The 16,415-nt window shown below is 38.9% G+C and overlaps 1 long non-coding RNA gene across 2 annotated transcripts; it reads left to right on the top strand.

Annotated features, from left to right (window-relative positions):
- The first annotated feature begins 1,894 nt into the window (after positions 1-1,894).
- On the top strand, positions 1,895-12,790 carry LOC135457824 (uncharacterized). Of its 2 annotated transcripts, none has more exons than XR_010442776.1 (3): positions 1,895-1,938; positions 11,833-11,980; positions 12,654-12,790. It is a non-coding gene; the product is annotated as an uncharacterized LOC135457824 (long non-coding RNA). The 2 variants fall into 2 exon arrangements; XR_010442778.1 differs by lacking the exon at positions 1,895-1,938 and adding an exon at positions 9,911-9,996.
- The last annotated feature ends 3,625 nt before the right edge of the window (positions 12,791-16,415 follow it).

Genomic DNA, 16,415 nt, shown 5'->3' on the forward strand with positions numbered 1-16,415 from the left:
GTTGGCTAGGGTTTTTTTCAGAGGGAGGGGTGTTCTGGGGTTTTTTTCTTATTTTGTTTTAATTTTCAGCAATAAGTCTTGTTAAAAGGAAAATCTATTAACTACTTAAAATAATCTAGGCATTACTTGAATTCTAAACTTTTATTTCTTGCAATCAGTCTTTTATCTTGCAAACAGCGTAAAGGGAGAGAAAAAGAAAACACTGGAGGAGTGAAAGTCTGTTCTGCTGTTGCACAGTTAGTTTCTAAGCAAGACACGCTGAAATAAAAGTCACTCAGCTTAGACTAGACAGAATTGTTACTGTAACAGATTTGCATTACAAAGTATTCTATAGGGGCCAGAGTAAATATATGTATTGCAGTAGAAGATCTCTGTATTGTATAAGTGACCCTGCCCTGATTCTAGTTATTGTGAATGGGCTGCAGCTGTGATGTCCTTGATTGGGCAGCACCTGTAGCCCTTGGAGGTAGCTGGAATAAAAGGGGGGTGGGGGATTCAGGGGGAGCTGGAGAGGAGCCCTGGCTGAGAAGTAACAACAACACTGCTGTGATGAGCTGCTGTGACAAAACCACCCAGAAGGTGTGAGACTCTAGAAATATGATGATAACAATATGAATAACAACAATTGGTGACCCAAACACTCTAGAAATATGATATACAACAGTATGAATACAACCATTGGTGACCCCGACGTGATAGAAGATAGGACAGCTGAGAGCTGTGGCAGCCTGAGGGCTGGGACAGATATGTAGAAGAAAGAAGCAGGAGCTTTGAATCAAGGAGCTGTGACAGCAGAGAGCTGTGAGAAGCATGGCCTTTGAGGAAAGGAGCCTGAGAAGATCTAGGGAAATGTATGTATTCAAGACAGCTGAGAGCTGGGACAGAAAGATCTAGGGATATGTATGTCTTCAATGTATTCAAGACTGTTGTGGTGTGTTTGTTAAGTTCATTGTATTGTTTCCCTGTTTGCTGTATTGTTCCCCCTATTTTTATGTAAATGGTTCTGCCCTCCCCAGTTTTCCCGCCATAGCCCTGCCACTCATTTTGTTACCATAGTTACTCCCGCCATTGGTTCTGTCACTCCTTATGTTATGTAATTCCTCCTCCCCTTATTCCCATATATGTAACCTGGTTTCTCCTCCCTGGGCCCAGTCAATCACCCTCACCCCTCCCTACTTGCCAGAAGCTTCTACTCACTCTGGGTGATGATTGGCTGTGGTCCCAGGGCTCCTCCCCTACAAAGTAACTATTGGTTTTTCCTTAATGTCTGTTATGTCTCATACACTCCCCTGTTTTCCCTCATTGGTTCTGTAAAAACCACTCCCTGAGACACCCCCTTCCTTTAAAACCTCGCTTCTCCCTCTCCTCTTGGTCACGCCCTGGTTGGCTTCTTGGGATCTCCAATAAACCCGACTTTACCCCCAGAGAGTGTCCAAGTGTCCAGCTCCTTTCTACTCGTCTTGGCAGCAGCGAGACCCGTCCGCAGCCAGCACAGCCTGAGGCCATTAGACGCCGAGGGGTGCTGGCAGGATTGCAGCTGGGTGTCGACCTTCCTCTGCTAGCCAGACACTGACCTCTAAGGCCAGATACACCCTCGCCACACAAGACAGCTGAGAGCTGTGGCAGTCTGAGGGCTGGGACAGATACGTGTATTGTACAGCTGAGAGCTGGGACAGATGTGCGCATTGTAACTGTGTAATTGAAAAATGTGTTAAAAGAAAAGGGGGAAATATAGGGGCCTGAGTAAATATATGTATTGCAGTAAAAGATCTCTGTATTGTATAAGTGACCCTGCCCTGATTCTAGTTACTGTAAATGGGCAGCAGCTGTAGCCTGTAGAGGTAGCTGGGATAAAGGGGTGGGGCATTCAGGGAGAGCTGGAGAGGAGCCCTGACTGAGAAGCAACAATAACACTGCTGTGAGAAAACTGCCCAGAAGGTATGAGACTCTAGAAATATGATATACAACAATATGATTACAACAGTATTCTTTTTTTGTACATTCCTGCTTCTAGTGCTGTATTTCTGTTACAATTCACTGAAGATATTTCTCTGAGTAAAACAGTTTAAATTATCCCTAAATCTGTTCCTTTAAGAATTTGCTAGAACTGATTAGTTGATCAGATAAAGATACACATAGTTTTCATAGAGTCCAGGAAGAAGCTGAAAGGGGTCTCCTAATTCACTATTCTACTTCCCATCAGAATCATGAAGGTTTCCTTCACACTCCGTCTGCTGAGGAAGAGTCTGGTCTCTCTGGATCATCCATGCCGTTACCTATCTATGTTTATGATCCTAATGTTTAACCTAAACCTTCCTGGTTGTAGAGCATGTTCATTTCTTCCTCTCATCTACAGTGATCTCACACAGAGAACCATGTGTTTGCTTTGCCTGTGCTGTTTTTGTTTGTGCTACTCTTCTTTGAAGATTTTTTTTCTTCTGTTTTCTCTCAGTGTTCCCTAAACAAAACTGTCACACTCCCTCTAATCCTTACAGAAAATGTTTTACAGACTTTCAGTCTCCTCTGGATTGCAATTTCTTTGAAACATGGTAGCCAGACCTCAATACACCTTTCCTATTTAGGCATCACTAACATAAAATTATCTATGGCACAGAGTATCCTTACATGATATTTTCTTCCATTTTTGCCACAGCAATTTCATTTATTGATGCTTGTCTGTGGCTGTATATGACCCCTGCATCCTCATCTCTGGATTTGCCACCCAGCTGAGAGTTTCCAGTCCTATATTTATGCAGCTGATTTTCTGAACTCAAAGTTGTAGATTTTTTTACATAATTTCTGCTCTCTGTCAAGGTCTTTTTGAATATATTCCTGTTCTCTAGAACACTCACAGGCTCTTACAGGTTGGTTGTAGCTCCGTATTTAGCAATGCAATATCCATCATCAGGAATGCCAGTGGGAGCAGTGTTCTTTACTAGAACCAGGACAGGATAGATTGCTGGGAGCAGCACAGGAATTTTGGCATTACACAGCTGAGTGCCTTTTTCTTCCAGCAGTACTGCACCTGTGTCATGGAAGTTTTATCCAGGTCTTATCTGCCAAGATTGCACCTGAAAATCTCAAAAAGGACAGAGTCCACAACCCTCCTACCATATTACAGCCACCACATTTCTCCTATCTGCATGGCCTGTTGACTTGGTTAGATCACTCACCTAAATAATTTTATTTTTTCTTTAGCATAATGAGGCCTCTGATGATTAACTGAGGAAAGATATTTAGTCTTTGTAGTGTTTGAAGAAACATTTATTCTTCATTAACATAATTCTCATTGATTTCACAGTAACAAATGACATTAGTCTGACATTTGACCACCTACTGATAAAATATATTTACTGTCACGGCATGGTTTTATACTTAGTACCATTTTAGAATTGAAATAACCAGAAAATCCTACGTTTTTAAATCTGCTTTTGGGACTACAAGATTTTATTTCTTGTAGCACTATTAGAAGCTAAGTGAATAAAAACTGCTTACAGAAAGATATACCAGGATTTCCATAGGAAATATCCCTTTCCTGTATTTAGGACTAATCTGGTATTAATGCCTGTCTTTAATCAGAGGCAGGCTTCTAGTTCAATTAATTGCTCTAAACTTAAGAGCTTTTATGGACATTTCTGAAATGTGGAATAGAGATCAATTAGTTATCTTCTGGTATCAGCTTCAGTTGATAACAATTTCAGTAACTGAAGCTTGAATGATGGAGCTGGAACTTAGATTTCAGCTCGAGGGAGGAGTTCCTGGAGCAAAACCTCAGAATCAAATGCCATGGAATGTTCAGTGCTTTGCTCATTAACCTGATCCTACCAAACCCTACTGGAGTGGAAAAAATACCCTGCAAATAAAAATAAACAAAAAACAACACCATAAAAATAGCTTTATCTGCTTCCAACGGAGAACAATCTGGCTAGAAAACTTCTGATGAAATATTTCCTCATCAGGGTATGCCACCCATTGAAATCAAAATGTTCCACAAAAGAATTTCCATTTTTGACCAATTTCCAATGGAATCTAGGCAGGTTTCCAAGACAAATGAGCCTGCCAGTTCTCTTAACAGCAGTTTGGCTGGTTCTAGGAGATCTTGAGCTTCCAGGCTGCTTTGCCTTGGGTTTGACAGAGTGCTGAGAGCTGAGAAGGCAGGACCCTCCACTTCATGGCTTCTTGGCAATCCCAGTTCCCCAGACATGTGGGGGTGAGGCTAACAGGCTTCCCCAGAACCGAGGCATCCTGCCATGAAAAGACTTAACACTTCTTGGTTTCATGCCAAATTTTGAAATATTAAAATCCTCTATTGTATAAAGCAAAATTGCATTTCTTCCAGATGCTCTAATGAGTCTTTATTCCAGATCAGAGCCTAATCCTGTAAGCATGTGCATATCTATTTATCACAAGCTGTTGTATAAAATTACACTGTTATTAATGAAGTTCTGACAGGCTGACTATACTCAGATGTGCAAAGGCCATACCCTAACATAAGACAAGTCAGTAGTTCCCATGTTGATATGGGCATATAGCTATTGCTATTGCAAACCCTTTCTTCACAGTACTTAATAACTGACTACTTCTTTCAATATACCTTTCAAGTACTAATACATGATATTGCATTTTAGAAGCAAAAAAACTGATATGGAAATGTTACTGGTTTTTTAGAACCACAAAAAATAATAATATAATCTGTTTTCCTATTTCAAAGTCCAGCATTTTCTATTAATAGTCTTAGTTAAAATTAAACGCCTTCTTCTGTGCCTTAGATGATCCTCCAATTCTGTCTTCAGCCAAAGAAAATAACAACTTCATTGCCTGTTCTTTATACTTTTCACTTCCCATGTGCTAGTCTTGCAGTCAAGGGAACTACAGCCCTTACAGCTCAGCTCGCAGAGTGAGTACGTGTCTGTTTCTTCTCCAGTCCTATGGGATGCTCTTGCTCCTGTCTCAAACTTAGCCTAACGAAGCAACAGGACCTGTGTACTGATGCTTCTTTGAACTGATGATCTACACAAACAGGAGAGTAGAAAGCAGCTATGGAGATGGCAGTGACTTCAAAGCCACACCAGATTTTTTTGAAAAAAAGGCTACCTGCTCTTGATATGTTTCACAGTTGTTAGGTATTTTCACACTGAAATGTTTTGGGAAAAGCTCCAACACCCCTTTTGTGATGCAGAATGTCAATATACGATTATAATTACTAATTGTGATGAAAACTACTAACAATCCACAAAATCAGGGTAATGGTGGCCTGCCAAAGAGTAGAGATTCAGTCCAGGATGACTTTTGGAAACTTGATGATAGGACCAACAGAAACTTCATACAGTTATAAGAGCAGAGGTGCAGAGCTCTGCACCTGGAGCAGGATTACCCCACACACTGAGAATTAACTGGCTGAGTAGCAGCACTGATTGAAGGGCTCATGGTGGTCACAGTGAATGTGAAGTTGAGTATGAGCCACTAACATGGTGATGGGGTAGGAGCATGTCAGGGAGTTTGTCCAGCCTGAAGAAAAAGCTGAGAGAATAATGGAATTGCTGTTTTAACCTGTATAATGAGGGAGGACTTAAAGTAAGACAAGTTATAGTCCTCCTTTGAGCAAGTCAACCTCTACATTTTTATGATTTAATTAAAACTGTCTTTTCGAAAATTTTATTTGATTAACATTCAACAATTGTCTAACTGAAACCAAGACCCTGGAAGTTCCTTTATTGCAAATAAGCAGGATATTATGTTAGCCTATACCATGAAAAAATATGTTCTGTTCATGGTTTTTCCTGACCTTTTTTCTCCAAATATATAGTATTAGCCATTGTCAAATACAGAACTAAAGGGATCATTGACTCATCTATTAAGAAAAAGATTGGTTCTAGGTTCCTAATGGAAGTAACAATGGCCCTTATGCATTTGTAGAATGTAAATATTTGCTGAAGGTAATAAAAATCTGACTGTCTTCCAGTCAACAGTCACAACTGATAGACAGAGTATGTTCAGATACTGCCTCTGAGGTGGAATGAAATCACAGTATTATGCAACATCCAGGAAAGTTTTCATATCAATTTCAGTGGAACAGCATTCAAGTATATAGTTTTAATTTGTCCATTCAAGAAATTGTAAAATAGTGCTAATTTACCAGTCACATGACAAAAATAGAGAATATGAGCATTTTAGGGACCAAACTATGCAAAAGAGTGTGCCTTTTGAAGGATAGATGTGTTTTGGCAAAGACAAGGCATTGAGTGCATTCACTATTGACTAGTAACTTAATAGTCCTTGCACATACTGAGTTTTAAAGTATCCTCACTTTCACTGTCATGCTGAATACACTGCCATGTGATCACTATCATGGAGATCCTGCCTCCTTTGAAATCATGGAAAACTTCCTGTCACCTTTATTGGCCAACACCTTGTATGAACACGACTCTATGAACCCCATGAGGCAAAAGTTTAACAAATGTGAACAAGAGCTGCTGGCAGAGTTCTATCTAGTATCAAGCTATCTGTTATGTGGTGATTAAACTTTATTTCTTGCTTAAGCAAACATCCAGTCATGTTATGGGATAATAACTGCTGTGCCATAGATGGAAAATACAGAGTGACTGGGAGGCAGATGAAAGGCTGGTGTCTGAGCCTACCTCAAAACTGAGGCTTTTCTCCCTGTTACAGCATTCCTAGGCTAACCTACCCTTCAAATTTCTTGCCTCAAGTGTGATCTTGTTTCTTGATTTTCTTTCCAAAATACCCGGTCTCCAATTTTCCTCTCTTTGACTTCAAGCTAAGCTGAATTAGTCCCTCTGTGGATACATTTTCATGTACTCTGTTGCAACATTTGTGTTTAATGATCTGTTTTTAAATAAAACTCTAGGGTTTTTTGTTAAGCAAAACCTCTGTGTGGTTTTGACTTAATCTGGAATCTATGTATCTTTAGGCTCCTGCTAGTATTTTTCTTGGCTTGCTTTGATAGGTCTCATTTCTCTGTATGTTGCAGTGCTTGGGAATTCCACTGGTGACTTTTCTTGCTCTTGGATAGGATTTTTCAGTCTTAGAATTTAAAACTTCTCCAGGATAGAAAAAGTAAATATTGGGTTCAAGAGCAAGACAGGGAGTTATTTTTCCTGAGTCAACTGTTTCAATCAGGTGACTACCTGGTCAGTCAGAAAAACGCAGCCGAAAAGGCATTTAAGAGGTATAAAGTTAGGTTCAGGTCAGTTTGGCATAGAGTGAAGAACTCCACCCAGATGAGTCAGAGATATCAGCGGAAGTTTAGTTAACACCTATCCTCATCATTTCTTACATTCTTACATAATTTCTTTCCAGTCCAATACATCCCCTCAGACTTCCTAGTCTCAGTCTAGTGTATATAATGTTTAAATAGTTTCCAAGCTTTTTGAAAATATCTAAGAATCTAAATTGGTTTAGTTGAAATGTAAGAGGTCATCCTTCCCCAATTACATTGCAGTCTGGCATTACACCTGAGCTTGCATTGGGACCATAAAAAAACCTAGTCAGCAGCACAGCTCTGCCAGGCATTGCACACTCCTGCTTTACCCAGTTCAGCAGCTGGTTACTGCTTTCAGGAATCACCTTCTGAACCACTGGGGTTTTGCCCTTTGTCAAGGATTTCTAAGTATCTCAGAGTCTGCATGTCCACAAGTCCAGGACATACAGCCGCCTCTCTAGTGCCTACTTGTGCTGTATGTGCAGGCACAGCCTGAGAGGTTTATAGCATGTGGGATCCACTGTGCAACTGATTTGTACATGCACTGGAAGACTCATTTTGAACACTGGTTTTGCAGCACATGCATTGAAGCTCAGTCTGCACGAGCTCTGTTGTGGGGTCCATCAGGCTCCATGCATATGCAAACACAGATGATCCATGTCGGTCTGACAGAAGATTGCAGGGGTGTAGGCAGGGTTGAACAGATGACAGTCTTCCTCTGACTCCATTGAGTTCACCAGCAGAATGACATGCTGCTCAACACATGCCTGCAATATCACTGGTTTCTGGCAGTGTAGATCCTTTCCCAAAGGCTGCAAGATAGTTTGAAATCAGAGGGTCAGGGTGCTCAACACTAAGGAAGAAAACAAGTATTCTCATCTCAGTCTCATACCCTGGTAAAACCCTTGTAAAACTTCACAATCAACATTCAGAATAAATGGCTATCCATAAATTGTTACTTCTTTAAGACCTGAGGTAGAACAACATGACCTCCCCCTCAAACCCCTGTGACCAAGATGGGCATTTGCCACATGATCAGAATAGAAAATGTGTCATATGAAGAGACATCACTGTGGCTACTTGCCTTACATGCTTGATAGCCAGTGTGTTGGAAACTTTCCCACCTTCCTATAAGGACACAATGCTGTAATTTTGTCCCAATGCTTTGAGAGCTCTCTCCCACAACACAAAGCAAGGAATAAAATGTAAACCTGTATATCAGACAAAACCAAACCATTAGGCTTCAATACTGAAACAGTTGGTGATGCAGTAGCTGCTAAAAACTAATTTTGTTTCCTTCATATGCAAGCAAACCACCGCACCTGCCCACAGAGCTTCCTGAGTTTGAGCAGGCTGCACACATATAGGCATGGTACAGAATATTTCTACTGTAATCATTTCCATTGTGTAGAAGGGCTAGTTTTGAGTAAGATGAGCAATAGTAGAATCATGGAATGGTTTGGGTTAAAAGGGACCTTTAAAATTCATTCACTTCTAAGCCCCCTGTCGCTGGCAAGGACACCCTCCACTAGAACAGGTTCAAAGTCCTGTTCCACCTGGCCAATTGCAGTGATTGGACATGCAAGACTTGTCTGGACAACCTGTTCCAGTATCTTACCACCTCTAAAGTGAAGGGCTTCTTCCTAATATTTAATCTAAACCTACACTCTTTCTACTCCTATCCCTACTCGTTCCTGTAAAAAGTCCCTCAGAGGGTCCTTTGAGAAACTAATATAATTATTGCTTCTTCTTCCTTTTTGCTGACGCACACTGCTAGTTGGAGATAACTTCTGTTGCAAAACATAGCTGTTGCAACACCAGGAACTACCATATGATTTTCCCCACTAGACTGATAAAGAATACTGTGAAGCAATATCAGTTCAACCTGAACTGCAGTGGCTTGAGGTATGAAAGTCTGTGCAGATACAGGCTTTTCCACTTTGGTTTGCAAAAGCACTCCAGTCAGGATGAAGAGCTTGTAAGCTGTTCTGATCCCCAGCACAGGCAAAACTGAAACTGTCAGCCCTGATGATTATTGTGATGTAAACCTAGGCCTGTGAGAGATAACTGTCTCAGTTTTCACTTAAACTCCAGATTAAAAAATTCATTAGTTCCAATTGTACTATGCCTTTTAGATCTTCAATATAAGACCGTGGAAAAAAAATCTAATTAATTTTTTGCAACTGTTGCTTGATGAAAGGAATATTAATATGGTGGTAGCAGGTTTCAGCAGTTAACACTGTAGCCTTGACTTTTCTTATTAAATATTTAACTGCTGGAAATGGTATACTTGAGAAGTATCTGTGAAAATGAAACCTGTTTTTGAGAACACAAGGTTGATACTGTAAAAATAAGGATGAGGATATGGATAAAATAAATATTATAAAGTTGTCCATTTTTTTATCTCTGAGAAAAGATTTTTATTTTTTTGATATTTATTTGGATGCATATTTTTCCTATGGGGCCAAAAGTTTGTAGACTCACTAAAACAAGTGCATTTAATTCACAGACTGGTTTGGTTTGGGGTTTTCTTTCAGATTGTATGTAAAACACTCCTTGTGTTGGTAAAGCAGACTACTTTTGAAAGATGGTGGTCTAAAAACGGCAAACAGATGAAAAGATGGAGAACCTCACAGATACCAAAACTTTTGTCCTTCATACATGACCTCAGTATTTTTTTTTTTTGCAGTGATACTATATGCATTTGAGAGTTAAAAGCTGGTGCTGATCAAAGCCTCTGTAGAAATTTTTCCCTGACAACCAGATGAAACTTGGTAAATTAAGAATTATTCCTCTGGTTCTTGTAATAAAGAGCTACTACTACTACTACTACTACAATATTATTATTATTATTATTATTATTATTATTATATGATAAAATAAGTAATTTGCCTAAGAATCTTCAGCTCTTCTTTATTTTGTGTTTACTATACACTGCACTTAACCATATTTTACTGCAGCATATGGTAGCATTTAAATTTTGATTGTAGCAAGGCCTACCCCAAAACACCTAGGTTTTGGGATAGGAATGCTCTAAGCTGCTGAAGAGGAACCTTGGCAGGGACTGCTTCTCAGAGAAGGCTAACACAAGTCTATCTCTATCTGTTTCTGAGGACAGCAGTTAATTATTTTCTGTTCAGTATATTCAATCCCTTGAATTAGAGATCACGTGAATTTTCCTAGTAAAGGTTGGCAGAAATACCAATTTAAAAGCTGATTAATAGGACTGTAGTAATCTTGAATGAAATCTCAAAAGCACAAAAAGTGGATGAACAATATACTGATCACAAATAATGACAGCAATACAACATAATTGGTATTGTTGTATTTAAATAGTAGAATAAGGTTCCTGCATACATACCTAGAATATACTAAGCACTTTATACCCTAATTCTTTCTTCAAAATTAATACATACAGAATATCAAATCTATAAAACATATCACACCAACAGGTCAGTAATTAGAAAAACACAGTTGACTCCAGATGGAAGTCCACCATTCCTGAAACAAGGCTCAAGAATCTGGCTTTGTGCCCAGTGACAATAGTGGAAGCAAGAATAGCTTTTATATATGTGCTGGTAAATCATTTAGCAGGTTCAGCTCATTTTGTAATCCATTTGAAAGAAAAAGGGAAGGAATGCTTTGGTACTTTAAAAACTGCGAAGCAAGGACACGCACATGCACATACACACACACACACACTGCTCAAAGCACGTGAGAGATGAAAGCTGTGGAAGGACAGATGATGGCCATGAGGCAGAGTCAGTGGGAGCTGCAGGCTCTCAGGCAGTACATGCAGGCACTCTTTGCTCCCTACCACTGCACATGTCTTGTGCCTGTCCCAAATGACAGCCCTAAGGAGCAGTGAAGATTCCATTCCCTATCTGCTGGCAGTGCCTTCAGCTCTTCTGTTGAAAATACCAGCACAGATGCCTGTTAGTGGCAGAAGCAGTGATGATTTATTTTGGGATGAAGACACGTCTCTCTTGGAAGCTGGATGAAATCCATGTAACTTATTTTGCAGAACTAATTTCAGCAGACTGTATTACAACCTGTTTCAGTCACTGTGAGCCTTACTTGACTCAGATGAGCAAAGAGATTCAGATAACAAAGAGGAATTTATCTGCACTCCTGAAGTTGCATTGCCATATCTATTCCTATTTTTATGGGTATATTTCTGTACTTTATTAGCACTGTTTCTGAGTCATAGAGATTTTTAACAGCTAGCTGCCTAATTTAATTCCCTGAGACCCAAAATTTAATGGTGTATGAGATGCTTTTATTAGACATTTTTATTAGACCCATGTCTATCAATGTACTGGGAAGGACCAAGCAATCAATTCTGCCTTGCCCTTGACTGTCCAGCATGTCACTGATAATGGGCACAGTCACAAAGCAGCCTGTGTGAGTCAAAAGTTAATTTGCCCATCTCTCCATTGCTCTTTGGATGAGTTGGGATTGATTTTGGGTGAGTGTGTTCTCTTTGTGTTCCTCCATATACGGTCACCACAGAAAGTTTAACTTGTGGTCTGCCCTTCTTGTTTCACATCAAAGTTGATATGAAGTTCTGTAATTACAGTGTTGTCTCCTAAGTCATCTTATTATCTTAGGAACTAGAGTGGTTAAGGCTGTTAGCCTGCCAAGAGAGCCATGGTGAACAACAAGAAAACCTCCAGATGTGCAAAAGGTTTCTGTGCTGCACAGTCAATAGGAGGAAAATAACAAAACGTTCAGAATAAAGAAGACCTCATTTCCACAGTAAGTGCCTCTGCACTTGAATTTGTCCCTTGAAATAGAGGGAGATATTATGGTATCTGAGATTATATTGAACAGCAGCTACAAATGAAGAAAGACTTTTTACTGGCAATTTTTATGCACAGTAAGTTATAAACATACCATGAAGTGTCATAACTGTATTATGGAAAACAGTAAATTTTTCATACATAATAGGGTTTTGAGAAAATATGTGTTCATGTCCCACTTTGCTGATGGTCTCTTAGCCCTTTGAAATTCCTTGACTACATTTATGATTCTTCAACCAAATGAATGGAATGCTTATGAAACAATCAGAGCTGGACCTTCTGTACCAGTGGTACATTTGGTCCTGTACAGATGGCCAGAAAATATCAAGCCACTTTCTAAATGTTCAGTACAGTGCATGACACTGGAGTAAATTTTAGATAACTAAACTTACACAGCAGTTTCTGTCTTTAGTTTAAAGTAAAATGTCAGTATTCTACATGCATCTGAAATTTCTGGGTATATGACTTGCTAGGCAAAATGGCTAACACAGAGTTGCATCATCTAAAAGAGTAATGCTTAATATTATTGGACTGGATGAAATAGGATAGAATAGCAAATCTACAGTCAATCTGTCTTACATAATATTAACAAAATATAATGTAAAATTTTTTTTGTAATATTGCTTCAGGACCAAGTATAGACTGTCCTACATCCCTGGAAAAGTGCTACTATGCCAAATAACAAGAAGAGGTGTGATCTGATTATTTGAGGGCTCAATGTACTTACAAAGCACTCCTATATCTGTATGAACAATATGAATGAAGAAATTCCATATGGCTGATGGAACTGTCCCGTGACAGTTCTGGAAATAATAAATGTGTTCATAAAAAGCTTTGGACCCTTAAATGAATTGTCCAACAAACATTCTCCAATCAATAAATAGATATGGGCTTGCTGTTGGTTTGCCTGAATCATTTTTAAACACATTTCTCTCTTGCTGTAAAATAAGGCCCTAAGCAACAGGCACTTCAGTTAGGAGACTAAAATGGCTGAGATGAAATGTGCAAGTGACCATCCAAATTTTGTAACATCCATGAAAATATTTGCACTGTTACACTTGAAAAGGGCATTTTATTCTTTTTGTTCTGTATCCTTCTGTGGTTGCAGAAGTTGTACTAGCAGGGGTGCCCAATTCTGCCCTGCTGGAACAGAGCTGATCACTTTCTCAAGAGATAACAAATACTGGGACTGTAATCATTTCACAGGCAGATTAAAAAGGGATGTCTTCTGATACCATTTCACCTCCTCAGATAGCTAAAAAAAATTCCTGTTCTTGCTCTTAATTACTGCTCCTTAATTGATTTCAAAATCAAGCAGCACTCCCAGCAGAGCATTTCTGAAGGCTACTTCTATATCTCTATCAGTCACTTGGCATGCAGAATCATGGCTTACAAGCGAAGTGTGGTAATAATTACTCAGAAAAAGATTTTGTTTGCTGAGAGAAAGCCTTTATTCTCTAAGTTGTCTTGATAGGAATGTTAACAAAAGCCACAGGCTTCCAAGGTTGGACTGAATTTTTTTTCATATCAGTATAAACAAGCTCTGCATAATTAAATTTCTAATTGAATCTCTCAGCTCAGACACAGCTGCTTGGCTAATTACTCTGATTTTTTTCTTTTTTTTTACTTGACTGTCTTTTAAAAATGGTTACTTCTGTGATACTGCAACTTAAAAGTAATGCTATTTGGGAACTGAGGTGTCTTTATGATCTAATGACTATGATAAAAGTGAAACCTCCATGCTGGTGAAGTTTATTTTTGGTGCTATGATTTCTACATTTACTGTAAGATAAGTGCAAGCTTGTCATATCATATTTTGAAACTTTTTAGATAGCTTATGCTAATTTATGTGATGTGGGGATTTATCTCTGTCAGCTCTCAGTCAAAACCAGGTTTTCTGGCATCACTTTTATTTATTAGAATGCAAAAATCTGACTGCAGAAAGTGGAAGGACTTCATGTGAGTGCTGTCATTGGTAGAGCTGTGATCTTTCAAGAGAAGGAGGAACGTAGTGGAACAATGAGGTTGAGAGAGGCCAAAGGTTGATTCCAGCTCTAGGGCATGACTTCAGCTAGCAATAAATGAATGGGGTTTAGGGGGGTGTATAGACCAAAAGAAAACTCATAATTAATGAATAACCGATTTTTATTTCTTTCCTTTTCCTCAATGCAAAGGTATGGGCTTGATGCCTGTTTGGAAATAATGAGAACAATAAAAAAGAAACCCATTGCCAGCCACTTTTGCTTCTACAAAGAGTAACTTGTAACTCCACCAATTTTGGCTAGCTGCGTAGGATGAGTGGATTAGCAGTATTACATAAAAATGCTTCTTTTTCAAGAATATTTTGAGCCTGATTATCTAGAATAACATTATGGTTTCATGAGTTACCAGTCCCAAAGGAAGTCCAAAGCAAAGGTTTCTCATGTAAAATTTCACTGCCTCCCTCTTTCAGACCAAAACCTTTCAGGTGCCTTTAGTGCAGCGTGACAGGGGGAACAAAGGTGCAGGCACATCAGCAGATCAGGGATTGTGCAGGTGCAGAGAGGGATCCTCCCTTCTGTGGTGGGGACAGAAACTTGGCAGGACTCTGCATCCTCTGCAGTTTGTGCCATCCCATGTGACCTCAGGCATGGCTGCTAGCATTATCTAGGTAGATTATATAGATTTTTTACTGTTTTTTTCAGTATTTTATTTCTTAAATTTTATATGCTCAGGGCCTATAATGGTTGAATTTGTTGAGAAACATGGCTAGATGAGGGAAGAATCTGATACAGAAGTTAATTAGAGTTGGGAAAGCACCATTTGCCATGCTTGACAAAGATTGACTGCATTTTAAATCTCTGTAAGAGAAGAATATTCTTAGCTCTGCAAGCACCCTATTTTCTGCAGTACAGCAAAACAAAATACTGCTGTGTGTAAATTCATTGAGAGGCTTTGGAAGCTAGAAGGGAATTAGGAAGTAGCAGATTAGTAATCTGAAAGGCAGAAAAGCATTGGGAGGATGGAAAAAATTAGAAGGAAAGACACTGTAATAACTAACATATATATCTTGGTATCAGAAAAAAACTTCCAAATTTGTGTTTCTTTCTCGCATAGCCTCTTATAATTACCATCTGCTTTTCCAGACCTTCACATGATTGAATGAGCACTAGGAATGAAAGTTAAATATCAGGTCTAGAATTGGAGAATTAAAAAAAAAGAAAAAATATAATTCACATTTGGAACCTATAGGATGATAGAATTGAGGATCTCTGTGCAATTTTAATTTGCTCTTTCAATGTACAGACATTGTGATTGCCTTTAATAATATGAAACTCTACCTACATTTTTTGGTGTTTCCCTACCTCAGACCATGGTTTGGATTAAAAAGAAATTGCATTTTCTTTACAGAGTTTTCATGATTGCTGTTAACAGAAGAAGCTAAGTAATTCAAAAGCATTATCATAGTTACCTCCATTAATTACTCTGACTATTTCATTATGTGGTATCATTATTCTCATTCTATAAGCAGAGGCAGAGAAATGAGAACCAAAATTATCAACACACAATATATTCCAATTTCTATTAACAATAATTACATCAGGGCCCTAAATTTTCAAAGCATGAAGATCATTTATTGGCCAAGACAGCAGGTTAAATGTAAGAAAGTCTAGAATCATAAAAGCAGTCTGTGGCTGAGGAAGGTTCAGTTCCCCAGAAAAGCACTCAACCACGTAGTCTTAAGGCCATCACTTGCCATCCTGCTTTTCCCTGGCTTACCCAATGCATGTCTATCCATGTCTGAAGGAAGCAGCCTATAGTCTCTACTCTTAGGGGCTCCAGATTTGTCCCAGAGTATCATCCATTCCCTTTGTGAATCTGGAATATTTTGCCATTTACTTAAAATGAAACATGATATCGTAACACACACAAGGAAGAACAATCTGAGATTGAATAGGGAGCCCTCAATGGGACATATTACAGGCATACGAATGCTGGGATTTACTATCTCATTTTTTTTAATGGTTATGTAAGAGAGAAGGAAGCTGATTTGAAACAGGTTTCCAGAGAGAGCATGATCAGCAGAATACTGGAGTTGCACTGATCTTCAGTATAGTTAGTATAAAAGGAATTATCAATTAAAATAATCTTACAGTAACTGCTGCATACTCAGCTGTTCAAATGAGTAAAAAGGAAAGAAGTAATTAAAATTTTCAAAGCACAGTGCATCTTTTTAATGCTACAGGATAGTAGGCTGCAAATTCATTTTTTCACATGTTCTGATAATTACCTGTCATATTGGACATGGCAAGTCTAACTTTCTTCATACTGAAATGCATGAAAATTTTTTCCAACTTCAGTGAGTGCAACCGTATCTCTAGATGGCTGTAAGGTTTTTTGGCATTTCACCT

Source organism: Zonotrichia leucophrys, chromosome 1A (assembly GCF_028769735.1).
Source record: "Zonotrichia leucophrys gambelii isolate GWCS_2022_RI chromosome 1A, RI_Zleu_2.0, whole genome shotgun sequence".
NCBI classification, from domain to species: Eukaryota; Metazoa; Chordata; class Aves; order Passeriformes; family Passerellidae; genus Zonotrichia; species Zonotrichia leucophrys.